This window comes from Orcinus orca, chromosome 5 (genome assembly GCF_937001465.1).
Source record: "Orcinus orca chromosome 5, mOrcOrc1.1, whole genome shotgun sequence".
Taxonomy (NCBI): domain Eukaryota; kingdom Metazoa; phylum Chordata; class Mammalia; order Artiodactyla; family Delphinidae; genus Orcinus; species Orcinus orca.
The window spans coordinates 87,157,403-87,180,504 of NC_064563.1; the positions used below are offsets into that span (position 1 = coordinate 87,157,403).

The following is a 23,102-nucleotide window of genomic DNA, read 5'->3' on the forward strand; positions in this document are numbered from 1 at the left end:
GAAGTGTATTGCTGAAAAGATTTAGGCAAGGGAGAAGGGGAGAAGGGAAAGGAGCGGAGGTGATGAAAGCGGAGGGGAGAGAAGGGACAAAGGGAAGAGAGAAGACAGGCAGAGAAAAACCCAAAGAAAGACTTTGCATTTTCCCAGTCCCCCATAGCAAGTAACTATTGGCAGCATATTCTGCCTGGAGGCATTGCTATGTAACAGAAATCACAGAATGGCTGTGCTCAGCCAGGAACAGGGTTGGGGACAGGAGAACTCAGGGAGAACCCAAGAGGTGTGGCAAGGCAGCCATTCCTCCAGCAGGTGGGCTGCAGGCTCAGCTGGATCGGTGAGGCTCCCTATTACCCTTCCTGGTGATTCACATGAGCACCCACTGCCAGGGCAAGGGACCTTTCATCAGAGAGGATTCAGGTGATTTTTCATCATCTGAAGTTGAGATGCAGCCAAGTGAGCCAGTGGAAATCCAGACACCTAATTAAAAGACCTCATTTATGTCTGTTTGGTTACTTGCATGTACAAGAACTTTAGGTTATCACAGCTGAGATCTGAATGAAAATTCCTATGTTAGAAAACACTTGCTCTGCCTGGTTAAAAGAAAAAGACTCAGCCCATTGACTCCCCTGGTGGAGCTATGTTGTGCCTTTCCCCAGGTGAACTATGATACTTGATATAGGAAATGCTGGAGGAAGAAGGGAGATAGCTCAGACAAGTAGAACAAACAAACAAATCCCTTTTACCAGTTTATGAAAGCTATTCATCTGTGTTTAGCTCATTTCTTTGTGGCTAAGAGGCTGAAGACTTGTATGTGTCTTAGAAAAACATAAGTCATTCGTCTGCAGTCATCTTTATCAGACCTCTTTTATGTCACAGTGATATAAATTGGGTTCATGCTTTCTCTAGTCCTTCAGCGTTCTGAATCTGAGTACATATCTAAAACACTAATTTTAGCTCTCACACTAAGATTTCTTTTTTGATTTCTACATACCATACTTTACACAGGCAAAAATTCTGAGTATCCTTACATAATCAACAGGCTTGGATTAAGTAAAAGCAATTACAGAAAATGGTTATTTTCCATGCGTAGGGTACTACGTTTTTGGTAGAAAGTTTAATTTGGAAATTAACTTCAAAGAGTGTTAAAAGCAAAAGGGACTTAGGGATCATCAAGCCCAGTAGTTTTAAACTTTCCCTCCCCAAATTTTATTTTATTTATTATTATTATTTATTTATTTTTGGCTGCGCTGGCTTTGTTTCTGCGCACGGGCTTTCTCTAGTTGAGGCGAGCGGGGGCTTCTCTTCATTGTGGTGCACGGGCTTCTCATTGCGGTGGCTTCTCTTGTTGCGGAGCACGGGCTCTAGACACGCGGGCTTCAGTAGTTGTGGCACATGGGCTCTAGGGCGCAGGTTCAGTAGTTGTGGCACACGGGTTTACTTGCTCCGCAGCATGTGGGATCTTCCCGGACCAGGGATCAAACTCGTGTCCCCTGCATTGTCAGGAGGACTCTTCCCTGTGCACCAGGGAAGTCCCATCCTCCCCAAATTTTAAATCACAGTAACCCTTCAGTTGAAGCTGAAACTTAGTAGATAAAAGAGATATGTTTAGAGCTGTTCTAGAAAGCAGGGTGGAAGGGTATGGGAGCCCTACTTTGTTGCTCCATCTCACATTCAACCCCTCAAGATGCTCCACAAACCACCTAAGGATCATTAAGTCTAGCATGAAAGCCACTGCTCCACCCACCACCCACCCCGCCCCATTTTACAAAGGAGGAAACTATAATCAAAGGGCCAGTTGTGGCAGAATTGAAACTAGAACCCAGACCCTTCTTGATTGACTTCCAAAATGGAGCTGCCTTCATTCCTTTCCTGATTTTAAAAGTAAAGCATATTCACTGTAGGCAACTCAGAAGACTTTGTCCCTTCTAACTCCCAGTAGAATGCTGTTCCCACTGTAACCATGCCACCCCATTACAGTTTCACTGGAATAAAGGCCGTTCATTCTCAAATACCTGTGTAAACACATGACACAGGAAGGTGCAGGTATATTACATACACAAAATATGCCCTTTTCCTCAAAACAGATTCATTTTTGCCAAATCAATTCTATTTTATTTCATTCATCTCATATGTGTATATGCGTGTGTATGTTCAAACCATAGCCATGGTCTTTTATTTTTTAGAGTGAATAAATCAATCGCAACAGATCATATCAAAATAAGTTAAGTAGAAAGGAGAAGGTATGGCTCATGTAACTGGGAAACATAGGGGTGGTTTAAGTTCAGGCATGGTTGGATCCAGAAGTTCAAATGACATCATAAGTGCTCCATTTCTTTCTGTACCTCTTGGTTATGATTTCTTCTATGTTAACCTTCTTCTCTGGGATTTTACGTATAATGGAAAAGTGACCCTAAAGGAGAATCTGTAAATTTCTCTCTCTCTCTCTCTCCCTCTCTTTCTCCTCTCCCCTCCTTCTCTCTTTCTCTTTCTTCAGCCTTGTCAGCCCATGAAAAGAAAGACTCTGATTGGTCCTGTTACAGTCACGTGCCCACTCATTAACCAAGCATTCTTTCTAAGGGGAACAGTATTCTGATTGGCTAGCTTGAGTCAGACGCCCAGCACTGTATCTGTTGTACAATAGCCCCAGCATGTAGGTATAATTCTTTAAAGAATATGTATAGCTGATTCACTTTGTTATAAAGCAGAAACTAACATACCATTGTAAAGCAATTATACTCCAATAAAGATGTTTAAAAAAATAAAAGAAAAGATGATAGGCAGGTAAAAAATAAAAGATAACTCTACATGAAGATAAATCACATACGCATGTATAACTAAAAATACCAAAATAACCTTTTACACACTGAAGTGCACTTACCTATAATCTAGTACCTGGTTCAAGTATTTAAGTTTCTTAACTGTTTCATCTTTGCTTTATTAGTAAAAGTAATAAAAGTAGTAAAAGCCAATAAGCAGAGCAATGTCCAAAGTGAGGGTTCCTAGGAACCAGTGGGTCTGCAGCATTCACAAATAAACTAGACTGTCAGTGGATCCTTACTTTATGGGAAATCTGTTCAGAAGAGGTCTTAGTAGGTGCTATGGTCAAGGTCAGTCTTTGGCATGAGTGATGTGTACTAACTTCATAAAGGCGACACCAGAATTCTTATAGCTCGGTTTTACTCTGCATCCCTCTATATTGCACATCAGGCTGTTTCTCTGTCGTTCACTTTATAAATGTCATATTTGGCTACTGCTAGGTGTGTAGTAGATACTGAGATTTGTTCAGTGAATCTGCAAATCGATGAATACAAACTACTCAGGGGATGATGTATCTAGATCCCTAATGCCTTGGTGAGGATTTGTCTCTTGGTTACCTTTCCTCCAATAACAGAAAAGTAAGGTCTGTGGTAAGCACTTGAGATCTCTAGCAGATGAAGGAGGCATTGACAGAGCATAGAAAATATGAACAGTGGAGGCAAAGGGCCCTGAAATCATATTTTATAGAGTTGCCTTTCTGAACTTGAAGATGACTTTGTTATTAAAAATAATTTTTACATTCAGAGAGTTAATTAGAACTAGTCTTCTTTGAAGAATGTTTGTGTAATATGTTGTGCTCTCTGCTTTCTGTTCATAATACGTACAGTCATGATCTGGGTCAGTTATGTCATTTTATCTGTTGGAATCATATTTTTAGTTATGGTTCATATTCCTACATGAACTGGCTAGCTCTGTACCAGATTTCACTTTATCCCAAACGAATTCAACATACATATTTGATCATGGAAGAGAATGGGTAGAAATGAGGATGATCCAATTTTATCCATCCCCAATATGAGAAGGACACAGCCTAATGACTCTCATTCAGTCAAGTACATCATCTTTGTGTTAATATGCAAAACATTATATTGTTATTACATGACAATTCTATCCCCTAGTTTATATTCTTTTTTTGTGGCAGGTATACATCCCAGAGGTAAAAATAAATAAATAAAATCAGTATCAGAGTGAGGATGGAGAGCCGATATCTTTCTTTGTAATCATGGAATAAGAAATATTATTTTATAAAAGGCAAGCCCCCGGACTTAATGTAGTTACTGCTTCAGTAGTCCTATCAAATCAAAAAAGCTGTGGGAAAAAAAACCAAACAAACATAAAACAGGATTCCTTTTCCATCTTTTGCTTAGTTATAATGTTAGATGTACTCCTAATGAAAACTCTTTGAAAATAGTGATGAAGTAAGAACAGGCAGAATTTCAGAACCTACATGGAATTTGCAACCTTAGCTCAAAAAAATCCTCTCTTGATGTGTAGACTAAGCAGATTTGCTATATAAGTGATTTTAAAAGGAAGCATATGGAATTTGCTGTCACTTTTATCCAATCACTCTTTATTCCTTCTACACACGATCGAAGAATGACAAATACGACTGATCCTGAAATAGGTCAGAGAGTGAGCCAGGACTGAGAAACATGGTCCGCAGTGAGTCGCAAAGAGCCCTATTCCTTTCCATTAGTTTACCTGTTAGCTGAAGACACTGTCAAATGCAGTCATTTACGGTTTTTTTTGTATGCGAGGTATAATGCTATCTTCCAAAGGCTGGAATCCCTTTGACTTCTTCTTTTTTTTTTTTTTTAATAAAGTTATTTATTTATTTATTCATTCATTTATTTATTTTTTGCTGTGTTGGGTCTTCGTTGCCGCACACGGCCTTTCTCTAGTTGCAGGGTGAGTGGCGGCTCCTCTTTGTTGCAGTGCGAGGGCTTCCCATTGCGGTGACTTTTCCTGTCGCAGAGCAGGGCTCCAGGCGCCCGGGCTTCAGCAGTTGTGGCTTGTGGGCTCTAGAGCGCAGGCTCAGCAGTTGTGGCACACGGGCCCAGTTGTTCCACGGTATGTGGATCCTCCGAGACCAGGGCTCAAACTCGTGTCCCCTGCATTGGCAGGCAGATTCCCAGCCACTGCGGCACCAGGGAAGTCCCAAGAAACCCTTTTGGCTTCTAGAGAACACTTGCCCACATCATTCTAAATAGATTCCTCAAATTATCACGTTCATCTCTAACCATTCAGCAGTTAAATAAGGTAAGTGAACACAATTTCTGTGTGTTCTCTTATGGCATTGATCACAATTCACTATACTTGTTTTCAGGTTATGCTCGTCCACTCTTGGCTTTAGGCCACATGTTATTATCACTGTATCCCCAGTATAGCACCATGCATGACAAACTGCATATGGCCAATGAATGGACAGTAACGTCCATTAATTTTGAACTTTACTCAAAGGACTTTCACATACACTATCTCTTTTCATCCCACAACATTTCCACAGCATACCTAGAGCCAATATTTTTTAATACTTGAGTAACACACAGGAAAACTGAGGCATGATAATGTTCATTAGTCTGATCCTAATCATACAGCACATCAGGGACCATCATGGTATTTCCCTGAATCCCAGGCCACAAATCTTTGTATTACATTCTCTTTTTTTTTTTTTTTTTTTTGCGGTACGCGGGCCTCTCACTGTTGTGGCCTCTCCCGTTGCGGAGCACAGGCTCCGGACGCGCAGGCTCAGCGGCCATGGCTCACGGGCCCAGCCGCTCCGTGGCATGCGGGATCCTCCCGAACCGGGGCACGAACCTGTGTCCCCTGCATCGGCAGGCGGACTCTCAACCACTGCGCCACCAGGGAAGCCCTTTTGTATTACATTCTTATATCATCTATACTTATATTTCAGAATATATTGTCATGCTCCTGGAGCATGGAAAATATAATACAGAATAAGAAAAAATAACTAAACCTTTCGAAGCTTCAAGCCCTAGAAAGGAGTATCCCAAACAGAGGTCACTATTGTTCTGTGATCTTGGAATGGAACGTTACCGCATGATGGTAAATGTGACTATGAATGTCAGACCCTTTGTTGCTAATTTTTCAGGTAAGGACAGAGGAATGATCTTGGTTTTCTAAATAGTTAATCTATTTTTTTGCAAAAATTATTTTTCTACATTTTCCATGACATTATGTGAATGTAGTATTTTGTATTCTTGTTAAATCTTTATTCGGTGTTGATCAGAAGTGTTAACGCAAAGTGGTTGGAATATATAGGTGGGACAGCAAAATTCTAATTGAAACCCCTTCCTCCCAGGCTCTTTTGATCTGCCGATGAAAAACTATGAATAAGGTCAGTTCAGTTTCACTGGCTGAAATCTAGGTCAGGTTTTCAGGAGTTTATGCCTGGAGCATCACACTTTACCCTCTCTCTTTATACTTTATACTCTGAGCTAAGTGTGTCTGTGGTAGGCAGAATAATGCCTCTACTCTGAAAATGTTCACATCCTTATCCTGGGAACCTGTGATATGTTATGTGGCAAAAAGGACTTTTCAGATGTCATTAAGTTAAGGACTTTGAGACAAGATTATCCTGGATTGTCCAAGTCAGCCCAGTGTAATCACCAGGGTCCATAGATGAGTCGGGGAAGGAGATGTGATGATGAGAAAAAAAAGAGTCAGAGAGGAGAGAGATTTGACGATGCTACACTGCCGATGTTGAAAATGGAGGGGCGGGGGGGGGGGATCCCAGGAATGTGAGCAGCCTCTAGGAGCTGGAAAAGGCAAGGAGTGGATTCTCCCCTAGAGCCTCCAGAAGGACCACAGCCTTGCCAAAACCTTGATTTCAGACCAGTAAGACCCATTTTGGACTTCTGACCTCTAAAACTGTAAAAAGTTACCAAGTCTGGTAATTTGTTATAGCAGCAATAGGAAATCAACACAATGTTCAAAAGTTAAGCATTAAGTGTTTGTTGGATTGAAAGAAAAGCAGATTTAGCAATTTTCTCTAATCTAAAACCCTCCAATCCATCTTGTCATTCAAGCTGCCTTTAAAAACACACTAGTGTCTGTTACTCTTCCATGCAAAAACACTTGAATGATTCTACATTACTAATACCTATTAATAAAGTACCACACTTTAGCCTGACATTCATCTTTCACACGCATTTCCTATAACCTGACATTCCAACCATGTCTCTTATTACATTTACTTACATTCCCCATGTATGAGTCTTAGCAAGCGACTTGTCTGGAAAACTATCCCTGGAAAACTCATGAACTTTGCCCCCCTGGAACCTTTACACAAAGTGTTCCTCAGCCTAGAATTTTCTCTTCACCCCTTCGATGTTCTTCAGTGTTTCTGTTCATCTTAATGGCTATCTCCTCAAAGAGACTTTTCCAGCATCCATAAGTGGTATGTCCTTCCTCAAAACTCTTATTTTGTTGTTTTTTTCCATGGTGTCACTCATTTCATTGTCCTATTGCTGTCTATATGCCTGTTTCCTTCTCTGGATTGTAAGACCACTGAGGGTAGGAAAAAAATCATGAATAAATTGCCTGTCTCTCTCCAAAGTGCCTTGAGGTAGAAGCTCAATAACCATGATCTAATTGAATAGAACACCTGACCTTTGAGTCAGGGCTGCAGATCTGGGGCTGGGATATATAGTTCTCAAATATAATAAAAAGATAGATGCTTGAAGTTGTAAATTAAGAATTTTTGCTTTTGATGACAATAAACAGCAGATGACGGACAGTGCCACAGGGCTTCAGGGTGACCGTCTTCCTTTCCTTGCCACTGAGTCAGAGCCAGGATAACATCCTTACTCCAGTCTCATTTCCAGTCTTTTCACTCTGCGTTCTACTCTGCTGCCTTTAGTAGGAACAAGTTTTGCTTCAGAACCGGTTGATTCTCGCCACCAGGTTAGAGAGGCCAAAGAGCATGTACAATCAAATCCCATCCAGCTTAGCAATGGGATGTGCGATAAGTCTGGGAGCCCATGAGCCCCTGGAACGATATCAAATGACTTGTTTGCTACCAGAATGCACGAGTGTGAACCCTCTCTGAAAACGGTGTCCTGGGTAATGGAGCCTAAATGCCTGGGAACTGGTAGCTAGCAAGTGAATAACTTCCTCTTAATGGGAGTTTAAACACTAGAACTCTTGCAGAATGTCTTGTTTTGTTGCCCCAGTATCCTTTAACACTGAACTTCTTGGCCTCACTGGCACAGCGTCCACCCACCAGGGACTTGGAGGCATAAAGCTATTCAAGAGTTTTTTGTACAAGATCTTGGGACGAAGCAATCCTCATAATAAATTTGTACAGAGAGTATACATTCTATATGAATGTTTCCTTAATCAAAAATGAGTACTGGGCTTCCCCGGTGGTGCAGTGGTTGAGAGTCCGCCTGCCGATGCAGGGGACATGGGTTCGTGCCCCGGTCCGGGAGGATCCCACATGCCGCGGAGCGGCTGGGCCCGTGAGCCATGGCCGCTGGGCCTGCGTGTCTGGAGCCTGTGCTCCGCAACGGGAGAGGCCACGCCAGTGAGAGGCCCCCGTACCGCAAAAATAAATAGATAAATAAATGAGTACTTATTTGTAAAACCTCCAACCCAAGATGTTCGATGGAATAAGAGGGAAATAAAACAAAAGCCACATGCAATTTTTCTTCTGTTTTCCTCTAAGTTTTTAATTATGATGTAGGTACTGTCTTTTCCCTCCCTTCTCCCCCTGCCATCTCTATCTCCATCTCTATCTCTGTCTCTCTTTCTCTCCTTCTCTTCCTCCTCTTCTCCTTTATCTTTCATTGTCCTTCTTCTGCCTCTCCTTTCTCTTGATTTCCAGCTGTAGGCACAGAGGACTTGGTTCACAATCATAAGCTATCAGTCAGGGTATCCTTGTGAAGCATCCGCTGTTGACCCTCTATCTGCCATCCTGAAGTACTTGGATCACTGACCAGCCTGGAGTGGCAATGCTTCAGCTCATGGCTTCTCTCCCTACCACTACCTTTTCTTCTTTTAAATCTCACCTTCCTCTGTTTTCTTCACCTCACTTCACATCTTAGCACTTCTCCTTGTTTCCCTGTGCTTTGCTCAACATTTAAAGAATAAACGGGTGCAAGCCGTTCTGAAGCAACTGGTGGTAGGATGGCAGCTGTTCCACTTGTATTCCCCCAGGGATTGATTTTACTTCATCGGGAGAGGAAGATGGAATCATTCCCTTCCCCAGCTCCCGCACCATTTCAGCAATCAGCACCTACACGGGCCTCTCAGCTGGCAGCCCTGACATGCCTGGTGCCTTTGTCACATCCTGTGTGGGCACCCAAAGTAGAAGTGGCCTCCCTGTGACTCTACTGGCAGCCAGAGCTGGCCAGGAAGCCACTGTTCACAACTCTCTGGGAAGAAGAGGCTGAATTTTTTGCTGAAGGCCAGTGGGAAATAGGCTAGGGTAATGGCTTTGGGGAAAGAATGTCCTTTGAATTTTCATTTCCTCCCCGAGTAAAGACTGTTGGATCTGGAGGGTGATCTTCATTTTAAAAAAAATCTTTTTTCCAAGCAAAATTCTGTCATTTAGAGGGGAGAATGCTGTTGCCTTTCCCAGCAAGTTCTGCATTTTCAAAGGGAGAATTGTGCTGCAAGAAGCAGCTTTTGGAAGTCATCTCAGGAGAAGATCCTCTTTTTTTGCCTCACTAATCAGCCCTTTTGTGCTGTCTGAGTCCAGTGACGAGTCACATGGAACCTGCAAGAAAGCTATTTTAAACCCCCATTTTTTGTTCCAAATGTATAGGAAGCTGAAACATGACAAGGGAGGTCACCGTCATTCACCTTGCCGCTCCTGGGCCGGCCTTGATGATTCAAAGCTCTGAGCTGGGCCAGGTGCCAAAGCTCTGGTTTCTTTCAATTGCAGATTCCATCCCTCTGGAGGGGAATGAGGCTCCCAGATGTGGCTCTTACTGCTACTGCCAACCAGGTTTCCGCTGGAGGTGGTCATGGAAGAAGATTTCATTAAATCACCATTTAAAATATTTTTGTGCACTTTTTAAAACTTATTTGACACCTTCCTGGAATTTCTGGACTTGTTACTAGAGTCTTGTTGGAGTTCTGGACTCCAGTGTGCCCTGTGCTGTGGCCTTCCAAGGCACAATTTATCTTTCACAAGATGTCGTTGATCACACTGCTGATACAAATAAATGTTTATGGCTGTTGGAAAAAAGACAGCATTTCATAGCGACTCATATGTTGGATCTTTCAAAAAAGAAGTCATTTAGAAGTAACTGGGAAATATGCCCTTGGCCTGGGGAGAGCAAAGCTGACTCCAAACCTTTTATTTTGCTATTAAAACCTTGGCTGGGAAGCATAGTTTAGTGGGTAAATGTGAGCCACATTATAATGGCCAGTATCTGGCATGGGAAAGTCATCTGGTTTCCTGGTGTTTTTCTAGGCTAAACTGCCCATTTTCAACCCTATGACTTAGTGGATGGATTTTTTTTTTTTTTCCTAATTTCCCCAAGGACCATATTCAGGCTTCCAAATAAAGGTAAATATGAATTATAGGGCTTTATCAGTCAGGGTCCCTGCAGGAAACAGATGGCACACACAAATTGGATAATTTCAAAGGCATTTAATAGAGAATATTTTTTAATATTTGGGAAAGAGGCAGGGGGTATGGAAATCACAGGGGATAGTGCAAAGCCCTGGGGCTAGGAACTTCAGGAAGCTGTAATCACCTCTAGGTCTCTGCAGAAGGTAATGGGAGGCAGCAGTTAATAGAAGCCAGAAAAAGAGAGAGCTGTGTGCTGAGAGCCTCTGACAAGAGCTGGGACTGCAGTGGGAGACTGCAGGCAGCCCATGGAGACTCTTCTGCAGGAGCCAGGGCAATAAACACCTAGACCTCACTCTCCTCTGTCCTTCAAGTCTCTCAGCAGTGTTCCTCACCGGTCAATACCAACTGGAAGCCGGAGGCAAGGATGCCACTGACGTATTTCATATGGTCAGCTTTCCAGAGCACAGAGCAGAGGGAATCTAGCTTGGGAGGCAGTGCACAAAGAATAATCCCTGAGCTGCATGGAACACTTTATCTTTTGTTTAAAGAGACAGATTCCCTGTTAAGTAGGGTAAGTAATCAGGACCTCTGGCTTTCCTCAAATAAAAAACATGTATAGTACCTAACCCTACCTCGCTGTCTGCTCTGGTTCAGCAATTGATGTTGGTTAAAATATGCATGCAATAGAAAAAGAAAGTGAAAACATTGATATTTTTCTCTAATTTCTGAAGGCTGATCATTGATATTAAAAATTCATTTTTATACATCCAGAGTTCTCCTTCCTCAGAAAAAAAAAAGTTAAATTGATCCAAGAAAATAAGAGGTCAGAAATAGCTGAGGCAGCTAGAGACCCTCATATCCAGTCAACAAAAGAAAAAAATAGCAGCTTTATGAATAATCAGCAAAGATGCTTATAGAAGTAACCACCCTATTATAACCTCTATTGCAACGACTCTACAGACACAGAATTTAAGAGAGTTTAAAAGGCAAACACTTTTTTTTTAACATCTTTATTAGAGTATAATTGCTTTACAATGTTGTGTTAGTTTCTGCTTTATAACAAAGTGAATCAGCTATACATATAGATATGTCCCCATATCTCCTCCCTCTTGCGTCTCCCTCCTACCCTCCCTATCCCACCCCTCTAGGTGGACACAAAGCACTGAGCTGATCTCCCTGTGCTATGCAGCTGCTTCCCACTAGCTATCTCTTTTACATTTGGTAGTGTATATACGTCAATGCCACTCTCTCACTTCATCCCAGCTTACCCTTCCCCCTCCCCGTGGCCTCAAGTCCATTCTCTAAGTCTGCGTCTTTATTCCTGTCCTGCCCCTCCGTTCTTCAGAACCACTTTTTTTTTAGATTCCATATTGTATATGTTAGCATACAGTATTTGTTTTTCTCTTTCTGACTTACTTCGTTCTGTATGACAGACTCTAGGGAGGCAAGAGTATACAGTGGAGGAAAGACAGCCTCTTCAATAAGTGGTGCTGGGAAAACTGGACAGCTACATGTAAAAGCATGAAATTAGAACACTTCCTAACACCATACACAAAAATAAACTCTAAATGGATTAAAGACCTAAATGTAAGGCCAGACACTATAAAACTCTTAGAGGAAAACATAGGCAGAACACTCTATGACATAAATCACAGCAAGATCCTTTTTGACCCACCTTCTAGAGAAATGGAAATAAAAATAAACAAATGGGACCTAATGAAACTTAAAAGCTTTTGCACAGCAAACAGCTTTTTGTTGGGAGAGGGTGAAGGAAAGAGGTAGCAGATGCCATCAACACCTTGCTACAAAGTACTGGAATGTTTCAAATTCTTTCTTTCCTGCTAATGATCTCTGGGAAGAATGGAACACTTAGGAACGTAGAGAAGATGAACTATCTACTCCCTGGTTTTGCTACAGGCTGGCCCTGAATCAAGCTTTACTGTGCATAAATTCTAACAGCCACTTATGTAGCCAAAAACTGTTCCCAAATTACTAACATGGATGCCTTCTGATTCTATTTGGCAGAAAGCAGAGATAGCAAAGCCTGATCAATCCCATTAAAGCTAGGACAGATGGACACCCCTGGCTTCGAGCTCCACTAGGCCATTGCAATCCTCTATAACACAAGCACTGTATTTGTCTCTTAATCATCGTCTGAGAGTGAACCAAGGGGAGGTTCTGTGCTCAGCTGAACTTGCACAGCATCAGCTCCCATAAGAGTTACAGCAGTGAACCTCACTTCAGCCATTCTTGCACTGCCTTTCACCTCTCCTATTTCAATAGCTTCTCAGCCATCTTTAGTTTTAATTCCTGTGTCTTCTCTGCATCATAATTTATTTTGTCTCATATCATAAGGCAGAAAATAAGTAGAAAGTTATTGCATAGTGAAAAGAGTCATGGCCTTGAAACCAGAGAACTTGTTTGATTTGGGTACAATAGCTTGAGATCTGTGACTTGGATGAGTTCTATCATTTCATTAAACCTCAGTTTCTAACCTTTTAAATGGGGATGAGAATACTTTGTCTAAAATAACATAAAAAGACTTGACATAGTGCCTGATATATAATAAGTACTAAATAAGTACTTCAATTTGGTTCTCCCCTCTCCTATCATTAAGATAGTATGGAAGTCAAAGCTGCTTACAGGAAAGACTATTGTTACATTTATATTTATTTGATCTAGTCACAATGTAAGTCATGTTACTCTGTTTATTTTATATTTCTTCTGGTGGATGTTCCATAGCTAAGTCACACTATTCAGAGATATTCTTTTGTGGGTAACTTCTGCATTATCTGCTGTCACCCCACTTTTTAAAATAATTTTTCAAGGTCTCAGATATAATCCACCATAATTTAGTCCTTAAAACTGCACTGCACAAAATACTCCTCCCTTGGTAGACTGGGTGACCATCCAGGACATTATGTTTGGTGACTCTTTCTTTGCCATCTTATGTAAAGAATGCATACACATAACAAAGTTTTTCAAGATGGATAAATGTGTTAACTCTACCAAGTGAGAGATACCTTGTCATTCAGAAGTCCTATCATTGATACTCTTCTCCAATAATGAGTTACTCCACCACCTGCTACCAAAACAGTATATTCAGTGGCAAAGTTTGTTCATAAATCCATCCTTTCAGCAGATATTTATTAACGGCCTATTGTATGCCAAGCACTGTGCCAGATTTTGGAAATCAAAGATGACTAACAATGTAGCCCTGACATCACGGGCTAGATGTTCATGTGGACGCCAAGGAGGGAGGCTGAGGAGAAGAAAGAATAGGAATGCAAACAAAACATTATAATGTGTAACAAAATCTATGGAAATATGAACAAATTCCAGTTGACCCACAGAGAGGGAATGACCCTTTCCTCGGAATATGAGGAAATGTTCACTGAGAAGATGATACGGGACAAGACCTTGAAAAAGAAACCAGAGTTGTCCAGGTAGTCAAAAGAAAGAGACACATAGATATAGAATTGGCTGGAATGTTCAGGAAATAACAAGTCGGCCATTTTGAATGGAGTAAGAGGAACATAGGAATCTGGGGAGATGAAGCTGGAATAATTAGTTGACACCAGCATATAATGAGCTTTGAACATGCCATGAAGGTTATTTGACTCTACCTTGCAGACTAGGGTAAGTAAAGATCTTCAGAGCGGAATGAAATGATTAGAGGCATATGTTATAATGGAGGCCAGGAGCTGTGAGGGAAAGATTAGGTCTATATCACTGATAGAAGTATTTGCCTATATGTAGGATTTTTTTGTTTTGGACTGAGCTGCAGCCTTTTCTTGCTCCGGCTTCTTTGCAATGCATAATGCTGTACTGCTTCTGCAAGAGTATCATAATCTTTTAAATGTATTCATTGGGAGAGTAGTCATCAGTGTAGACCAGCTCGGGGAGGATTTCCTTGAGGGCATCAGATGATTTTTCTGAGTTGCTCAACTGCAGAACATGTCCCCAAGGACAGAAACTGCATTCTGGCATCAGTTAAGTATCTGAGAACAGCTGCATAAGAAAGAATAAATAAAACAGGACTTATTTCTCAGCCCTTTGCAATGGGGGATGATTTGGACAACTCTGACCTGACCAGCATTTTATCACTTGCCTAACTCATGTATGCGTGAGCCCTGGAATCATCACTGCAATACTGTGTCTGAAATACAAGAATGAATGGGACTCGGTGCAAGAAGAAAAGGAGCATCAACAGGGCTTATCTTTATTTCATGTTTGCTTTGGCTCTGTTGATGTCTGGAGCACCTTTCTTTTGCCCTTGGAAGTTCAGAAAACACTTACTATTTGGGCAAACACAGAAAAGGATCAGACTATTATGCACAACTGCCATGGCTTTCCAGCCATTACTATTTCCTTTCAGGGTTGCTGCAGCAGAAGTATGTGATGCGGCTGGGGTGCTGGCAGACTCTGTCTGTCGTCATTCCTCCATCTGCTCCAGTCTCCCCAAACCAGGCCCTCTGAGCTTTGCTCCCCACCTACTCTGTGCCTTCCTACCTAACGACATCCACTCATGTGTGCTAACAGATGTCTGAGGGAAAATTAGCTGCGGCGTCCAAATCAATTAGACCAGAGTTGCTGTGCAGGAACAATTGCTCTGCAGGCTGTGTGGGCTCTATTTTTTTTTTCCTTTCTCTCTTTTCCAAAGGTGAAGTCATGTGGCCCAAACTGAGCTTCCCTGCTCCATAGTTTCCACTTCCAGGCAGTCTAACTCAGTGCTTCCTGGGTTCTAATTGGACCACCAGATGGAGATGCCCCTACCAGGTACAGGCTTCCAGCAACCAACTTAAGAATAGGAGGGCTGCATCACACCCCAAAGGCAATGCAGCCCATGATGAGAGCCGTGTCAGTTTAAAAAACAAAATAAATACAGCTTTGTTGTGTCTTTTCAATTCTAAGAATTGTTAACGAATTGCTTATATGAGTGTTTAGAGAAAGACTGACAATTATATGGATGAAAAATAGCTTGGGTAGCAACTCACTTATATTATAGCCTATCAAAAGGGATTTCTATTTCCCACGTCCTAATATAAAGATCAAACTGTCAAGAGCAAGAGTAAGTGGAGAAAAAGGGCTTCTACTCTGAAGTTAGGCAGGACTGGACCTTGTAGGCTATGGGACTTTGGGAACCTTAAACTTGAGCCTGGGTTTTTGTCTTATGAGAGTGAAGCCATTTACTTTGCAGCCTGGTTAATCTCTCTGAGCCTGAGTTTAATTATGTGTAAAGTGGGTTTAATGATAATATCTACATCTCAAGAAGAATCTGGTAATTAAATAAGACATTCCTAGAACAAGGCTTGCTATTATAGTACATACTCAATAAATGATAGCTGTGTAATCATCAACCTTTCCAGTCTGCTTCTCAGAAACACTTAAGGAATATCCAAATTGTGAAGAATTCCCACCTTTTGTACTTTTTTACCCCCTCCCCAAGAACAAGCATTCTGAGCTGTCTGTGGTTTTATACACTTTTTACCCTCTTATCATGTTCTCCCAGGTTTGCCAAAATATGATCACCAAACCCTCACCACTATTACCTTCACTCCCTACTTGTTTCCTGCCAATGTCCTCTTCAAAGATGCTCATTGTGATTGTCTATGTACTTTTGTGTTGAGAAAATGGACACCGGTTCCCCAAATAGAATCAAATCTCCTAATAAAAGTTAATAAAAGAATATTTGAGAGAAGAAAAGGCAACATTTGGAGGCAGTTGTAGAAAGAAGTTAAATTTTCTCTCTTTTATTCTATGAGCCCGTATTTGGAATTTTATGTTGCTTAATACCATACCACTTATTTATGTATTCCACTTTAAAGCTAACAACATCTGAGAGGCTCTCTTCAGGCGACCCATGTATATACAATAATCCTATATCTAAGAACTTCTGACATCTACTGTAAAGCTTTTTCAGAAATGACAGCCTGACTTTTTTTTCCCTTCCATTCTGGAAATGTAATCCCACCTGCAAGGCATCTAGTCTCCCAGGAGCAACTTCCACTGCTGGCGGAAATAGAAACGCAGCCTGAGCTCGCATGTTCACTTCTTCTTCTATATACCCAGGTTTTGTTCTCATTACTCTCCCCTGCAGCTTTCTGGATCTGGCCAATCAGGGCTGTGAGAGCTGAGGATTCTGATAGGTGAATAACCTAATCAGAACTAATCAGAAAGTAGTAGGGTTTGTTTTATCTTCATAAGGATTGCTTGTTTTGTTTTGTATTTTTTTTTAAGTACAATTACATTTCTCCTTTAGGTTGCTAGCTGTGGCTCAGAAATAGAGACTTACCAGACTCGCCATCTCTGTCTGTCCTCGTTTTGTGCATGAAGCAGTTCCCCATGAACACACAAATATCACACTCAGCTCTGTCAGGTCAGCTTCGTGGCCACATTTATCAAAATTATCCCAGAGTTCCTTGCAGAGGTGAATATTAATAGGGTTCATTTAAAACCAAGAGTGTTACTAATGCTTTTTTCTATGTGCTAAATGGGAGGAAACAAGAATTACACAAACAAACAAAAAAAAAGTCAGGGTTGTTAGAATAGTTAATAAGGCGAGGTGAAATCTTTGGGCAAGGGGAAATAATGCTGAGCTCTCAGAAATCGATACATCAATTTACATATTATTATTCCCATTGCTTTCCATCCTGAAAGCAGAGCAGCATTTCTCTCAGTACACAACACACTGCCAGGTAATCAACCCTGAGCATCTCCCCTGAGTACATTCTGTCTGTCCATGTATCAAAGGCATTCTTACTTGAAAATACCAGAACTAAAAGGGGAATAGTGTTACCTCTGTCTTAAGTTGACAAAGAGGGGTCAGGGAAGTAAAGTAGGGGAACCTTTGAAAGGCTAAGTGCAACGACATTAAGAATGGATTCTTTCCATTTTCCACGAAATCGTAAAGAGCTATTTGCACACAGGCCAGGTGTTATTGGCAGGTCTGCTTCGCATAGCAGTGAGATTACAGGGTGATGTTCCTGGTGAGTTTTGTTGGATAGTATTTCACACTGTGATGCTGCCTCAGTGCCTGGGAAGTGCCGTTTTGTTGCTTTGTGCTGAGGTGACATCTGCTGTGAGTTTGGTAAATGGTGCTGTCACTTCTCCCTCAAGCAGAGTAGAGAATCACAAGTAACCTTTTCATGTCTATTGGCATTAAACTGACTTTAATAATTATGTATTAGCCTGCCGGAATCCTCATGGCTCACGTTCAACCTGGGAGAGGTAAGCGGGATGCTCGTCGAGCAAGAACGTACATTAGAAGGTTTTTAAATAATTGATTAATTTGTTATTTAAAAAGGATGCAGTTTCCAGAGATGCGTGTTTTTTAAAAGCAATGGTAATAGGTGAAACCATCCTTTATTCCTTTGTATTAAGTGGGCAGCGTCCTAAAGAATGAAATTAATATGCTTTTTAGAGCTGTTTAAGAACCGGACTCCATAGTTAACTTTACTCTTGGACCTGAGACGACGAGAGTAATTTGATTTTAGAATCAATCCTTCTACTGTGGGAGCTACCATTGTCTTTGAGAAAGATAGGCCGTGCCATCTACCTTTACCTGTAGCCTGGTAGATCATTGCCCTTCCTTAGCTTATCCAACACAACCCTCTAGAGCAGTGATTCTCAACCAGGGCTAGTTTTATTCCCTAGGGATGTTTGGTAATGTCTGAAGACAGTTTTGATTGTTACAACTGGCTGGGGGGCGGGAGAAGGGGGAGAGGAGCTGCTAGCGTCTAGTAGATGGTGGCCCGGGTGTTGCTTAACATTCTGTAAATAAGGAAGACAACTCCCACAAAAAAGGTATCCATCCCATAATGTCAGTCGTGCGAGGTTGAGAGGCCCTCCACTAGAAAGTTGTGTAGAAAGGTGTAAAATTTCCAAACAGATCAGGGATAGACTGAGAAAAAAGACGTTAGATCATTATCCTCCCCTGGAGCTTCTAGCAGGAGCATAGCTATTTACACAACTCTATGTAACAGTTTCCTTATTTTTAAAGTGGAAATATTAATGGTACCTATCTCCTAGTGTGATAAAGAGGATTCAGTGATTTCATAAGGCAAAACACTTAGTAAGTGCTCAGTAAACGTTAGGTATTGTTATCATACCCCTTCACATCTTCTCACGGTGGGAACATAAGAATAGGTTGTCCTGAACTTGATAGAGTCACATGCCTCAGAATGGTAGTCACATTTTGCTGGTAGTGAAGGTCCTGTTCATCACCTAACATTGTCCATTAACTTAATGTACAATGAACTTCAACAAATCGAACTAAATTGTGTACATCTGTATATATATATGTGTGTGTGTGTATATATATATTATATATATAGTATATTATATATACATATATACATATATATATATATTCTGCTGTAGCAGTGTTTAGAGGTCTATGGCAAGGAAAAACAAACAATATAGTTTACCTCAAGCATAAGTTAATGCTCCAGGTATACTCATAGAGAAAATGTTCCCACATTCAAGAAGTTTTAAAACAGTTTGCTATATCAAATGATGTATTCCATTTGGAAGTCAAGGTTTACTTTTGTATACTTTAGTTTACTTTTATGGCACTCAAAACATATGCATGACTTTGTTTCCTTCTTACTGAATTAAAATGCAGTAATATCTCAGGAACTGTATCCATTGAGAATACTGAGAGGTTTTTTGTTGGTCTCGAGCACTAGCTTCTACTTCCATTTCTACTGTTTCGTTCTTTATGGTGCACATTTCTATGGCATGATCAATCCCACTGGAAAAGTGAAGCATCTGAGTTTTGCCCCCTCTTCTTCCACTACAGGAACAGGCAGAAGAGGCCCCATCCTGGGGGACACTCAGTTCAGTCATTCATTTGCAAACGAACTGAATTTTGAATAGGAATTCTATTCACCTGCCTAAACTCAGAGGCCTTTGATTTCATAAAGGAGAGAAACAATTTTGAGACAGCGCTGTTTCATCAATTTTCAGCTAAGCCTGGGACAAGCATATTGGATAAATTGATGTTCATTACCAGACAACTGTGCAATTCAGAAATCACTTATTTGTTGTACACTCTTCTTTTGATTGTTTCCCAAGATCAATTTGCCATTTTGTTGACTAGATTAGGCCTTAAAATCATATGACCTTGTTCACTCCATATACTTTAGAATCCTTAAAACGAAGTCCTTATGGAAGAGCCTACCGTGATCTTTTCCATCTCTACCAAAGATGTTCAAAAGAGGAATTGCCAAGGTAGTTAATAATGATGGAAACAGAGGTGAAGGACCAACCAATATAATAACGCTAGGTACAAAAATAAGTAATGGTTGGCATGTATGTCATGTACATTTCAAGGTTATGTGTGTTTTTATGTAAAGGGGAAATGAATGAATTTTTGTCCAGATGAGCTGTACCCAGAAAGCAGTCATTTCTCCTTGCTTCTCTGAGGCAGGGAGTTGGACAACTGTCACCTCTCTCCATCTCCTTTCAGTGAAGACAGATTGCTGTCATCAACCTCTCAGTTCTGAATTCTTCTCCTCCGACCTGCATCTCTTAAGCTCCATCCTGGCGGTAGGAACAAAGGCTTTGAATTCTCTGCTATCTGTAGAAATGTTGGAGGGAGGTCAGAGTCCCAGTGTTTTGTGGGAGAGTTCGCCTCCCCTCAGTTGGCGTTTATAAGATAAGACAAAACCATCCATACACAGTACACATTTGCTTTCTCTCTGGCTGTGTTGCTCCACTGTGCTAGCTTCAGCAAGTTTTCCATTTCTTTCTTTTTAATTCCAATACGCAATAAACAGAAGAGGACCAGGACATTTTTTTCCCCAAAAGAAACAGGGTAAGGAGTCACCGTTACCTGGAGCATAGGGATTCAAGATGAAGCAGAGCTTCAGCGATGTAAGTTGAGGGCAAAAGGGAGGACTTTGAAAGGTGAATCTTAGAGAGACAGGCTGGTCATTGAAAACTAAATTGCCAACTTGCCTCCAGTGAACAAATGCACCTGCCATTCGTATTGCAGCCAATTTGCTGTTTCTACTTTTATCTCTCTCACACAGCAAGCTCAAAACTCTCAAAGGTTTTCCTGTGCCACTTTTTGTGATGCCCAAACCAGCAGGACTTTTAGATAGAGGCTTCTGTGTAGCATTTTATTCCCACCTTCTTTCCCACTCATTGCATTAAAATAAATTGAGACAATAATGTTCATAAGAGAAGTAAAGTTCTAGGAGCAACAGCTCTTCCTCCAAACCCTAATGCCACTGGAAACTGTCCAGCTTTTCAGGATGGCACATGGCATCTACATAAAATGCAGGCACTGGAACCCAGCCACCAAGGGAGAGACACTCTGTGCTGTGAACACACACGTTACTTAGGCGTGAAGTAACGCTTTTAATCCCACTCCGATAGGGAATAATAGCTTCTGGAGAAAGACTTCTTTGAAGGATGAAATTTTGCAAGCAAGATCTCAGCCTCCATACATTTTTTTCCATTTGCAAAAATGTTTGATAATGAATGATCATCAGGTGACTTTTTAATTACCTAAACAGGAGGGAGACACACCAGCTTTCCATGAAAAGAATTCTGAATTGCAAATGTAGATTTGAAAACCTCCAGTTCAGTCGTTTCCAAAAGATTTAATTATTTCATCATGTATTGTTGAACTTTCACAATAGCTTACATTTCTCAACCCCAAAAGATGCTTCCAGTTACAGACTTCTAACTCTCTGCCGGTGGTTCTCTGAAGAAACCTCTATACATTTAAATATAGGCTATTTCAAACCCTGGCAGGAAAGACCTTGGAACTGCATCAAATGAAGGGTTTTTTTTTTCCTCTCTCATGAAAACCTGAAGTAAATGATATGCAAAATATTCTAATGCTGCCTTAAGGTAGGTATTTTAATTGCACAAAAGAGAATTTATTCTTTTGTGGTATCCCAATCAACTGTAACTCTTAACCAGTGTAAGAGACAATATTAGTCATTAGTCTTATGATATGGAAAATGAACAAGCATTTGGGCAATATTTCTATTCTGGTGCCCTCCCTTGCCTTTCTGATTTGCACTTCTTTATCTTACCTTAGACCCACCAAATGAATTACCTTCAATTAAAAGCAGCAGTGCTATGCAACTGTAGTACACAGCTAGGAAGGGAAGCTGGGCTTTGACTCATATGAGAGCCAAGACATTAGAAATAGAAAGAAAGCATTCAGTGTATCCCACTGTTGAAAAAATAAATACTATGTAGATGCTTTAGTCAATTCTTCAGAGACACCACAGATCAAAGTAAATAGAAATTACTGGTCACTATTACCTCCTAAAAGTGTGTTTCTAGACAGAAGTTTTCTGTCCTTCACTAATTCATTCATTCATTCATTTCCTCATGTGTTCCAACAAAATATTTTAAACCACTGTCCCCAACATCCCAGTCGTGTGGTTCTAACATGTTCCAAGGTCAACAGCATTTATTACAAGCACTTGCTATTTTCCAGGCATCAAGTTAAGTATTTCACATGCGTTAATTATCTCATTGAATACTCGAAAATCCTCTGAGATAGGTTAAGTTTCTCATTCTGCAGATGAAAAAACTGAGTCAAAGAAAGACTAAACAGTTTCCCCAAGATTTAAGCTAATAAGCTGAGGAACCAGGATTGGAACCTGCCCGGCTTCAGAGCCCAGTGTCTAGCCACTAAATTATGTGTTATAAATACATGTTAAAAGAGAAGGTCCCTATCCTTATATGTCTTCAGCCATTTCTGAGTTATTCTTTTGTCCAGAGCATTTATCACACTCAAACTTTTGACGTTAGACTCTTGACCTCTTAGATTCATGGACACAGGGAAGGATGAGCCATAGGTCTACGTGGTCTAACTCAAGGAGCACTCTTCCCGATGGACTCCTAAAACTGTCTTTTCCATAGAATAAGCTTACACCACTGAGGTTGGGTAGAATCTTTTTATACAGGATATTGTTGATCTATACAAGCTATAAAGGTTAATTCCTAAGTCCCTAGTTAGTGTTATAACATGTGCTAGGCCAAGTATAACTACAAAGTCATGGGACATATTCTACAGCCGCACATGAAAATCAGTCATATTAACTATATAATCCTGACTCGATTTTATCTTCCTTTTCTGATTTCGGAAAATAAATTAAAGTATCTAAGCATATGTATCCAATATACTTTCCCTAAATTATTTAGTTAATCCTTGTATCCATCCTGGAACCTAGAAAATTAGCATACGTTATTTTTGGAGATGAATACTTCAAGGTATGGAGAAGTTTTTGTGGCCTGAAGGAGCCCTACTGAGCGCTACTGGGAGTGAGAGGAAGTATGGGGCTCAAAATCTAGGTCTCCTTGAAGGCTTATATTTAGTGAATGGAGCCGCTCTTAGATAACTGTGTTTACTTATGTGGGTCAAATCTTATTTTCTATTCAGAATCGCACATTTTCAGCATGTCCCCCTCACTATTATCCTGAAATTCTCCTTGGTTGGCCTTAAAAATAACTCCTGTACTAGAAATATAGTCAGTGAAATTCCTTTATGTTTTTCTTATGAAGAAATGATTATGTAATAATGAGGCCTGCAGAATGTCAAATATAGAACAATTTCACTACAGGAAAGCTGAGGACATACTCCTCCTATGTTAGAAACCTTATTTGTTCTGATAAAGTATGATTTTGTATTTAAGTAAGGGAAGCTAATACAGAGGTCCCTGAGTCCTTGCACTGATTATGTAACACAGTTTCCTTAAATTATTCCTGA

The 23,102-nt window shown here is 40.7% G+C and overlaps 1 protein-coding gene across 3 annotated transcripts in view; it reads left to right on the forward strand.

Annotated features, from left to right (window-relative positions):
* LSAMP (limbic system associated membrane protein) overlaps window positions 1–23,102 on the forward strand; it is a 655,299-nt gene that overhangs the window by 386,455 nt on the left and 245,742 nt on the right. The gene's annotated exons all lie outside the window — the stretch shown is intronic.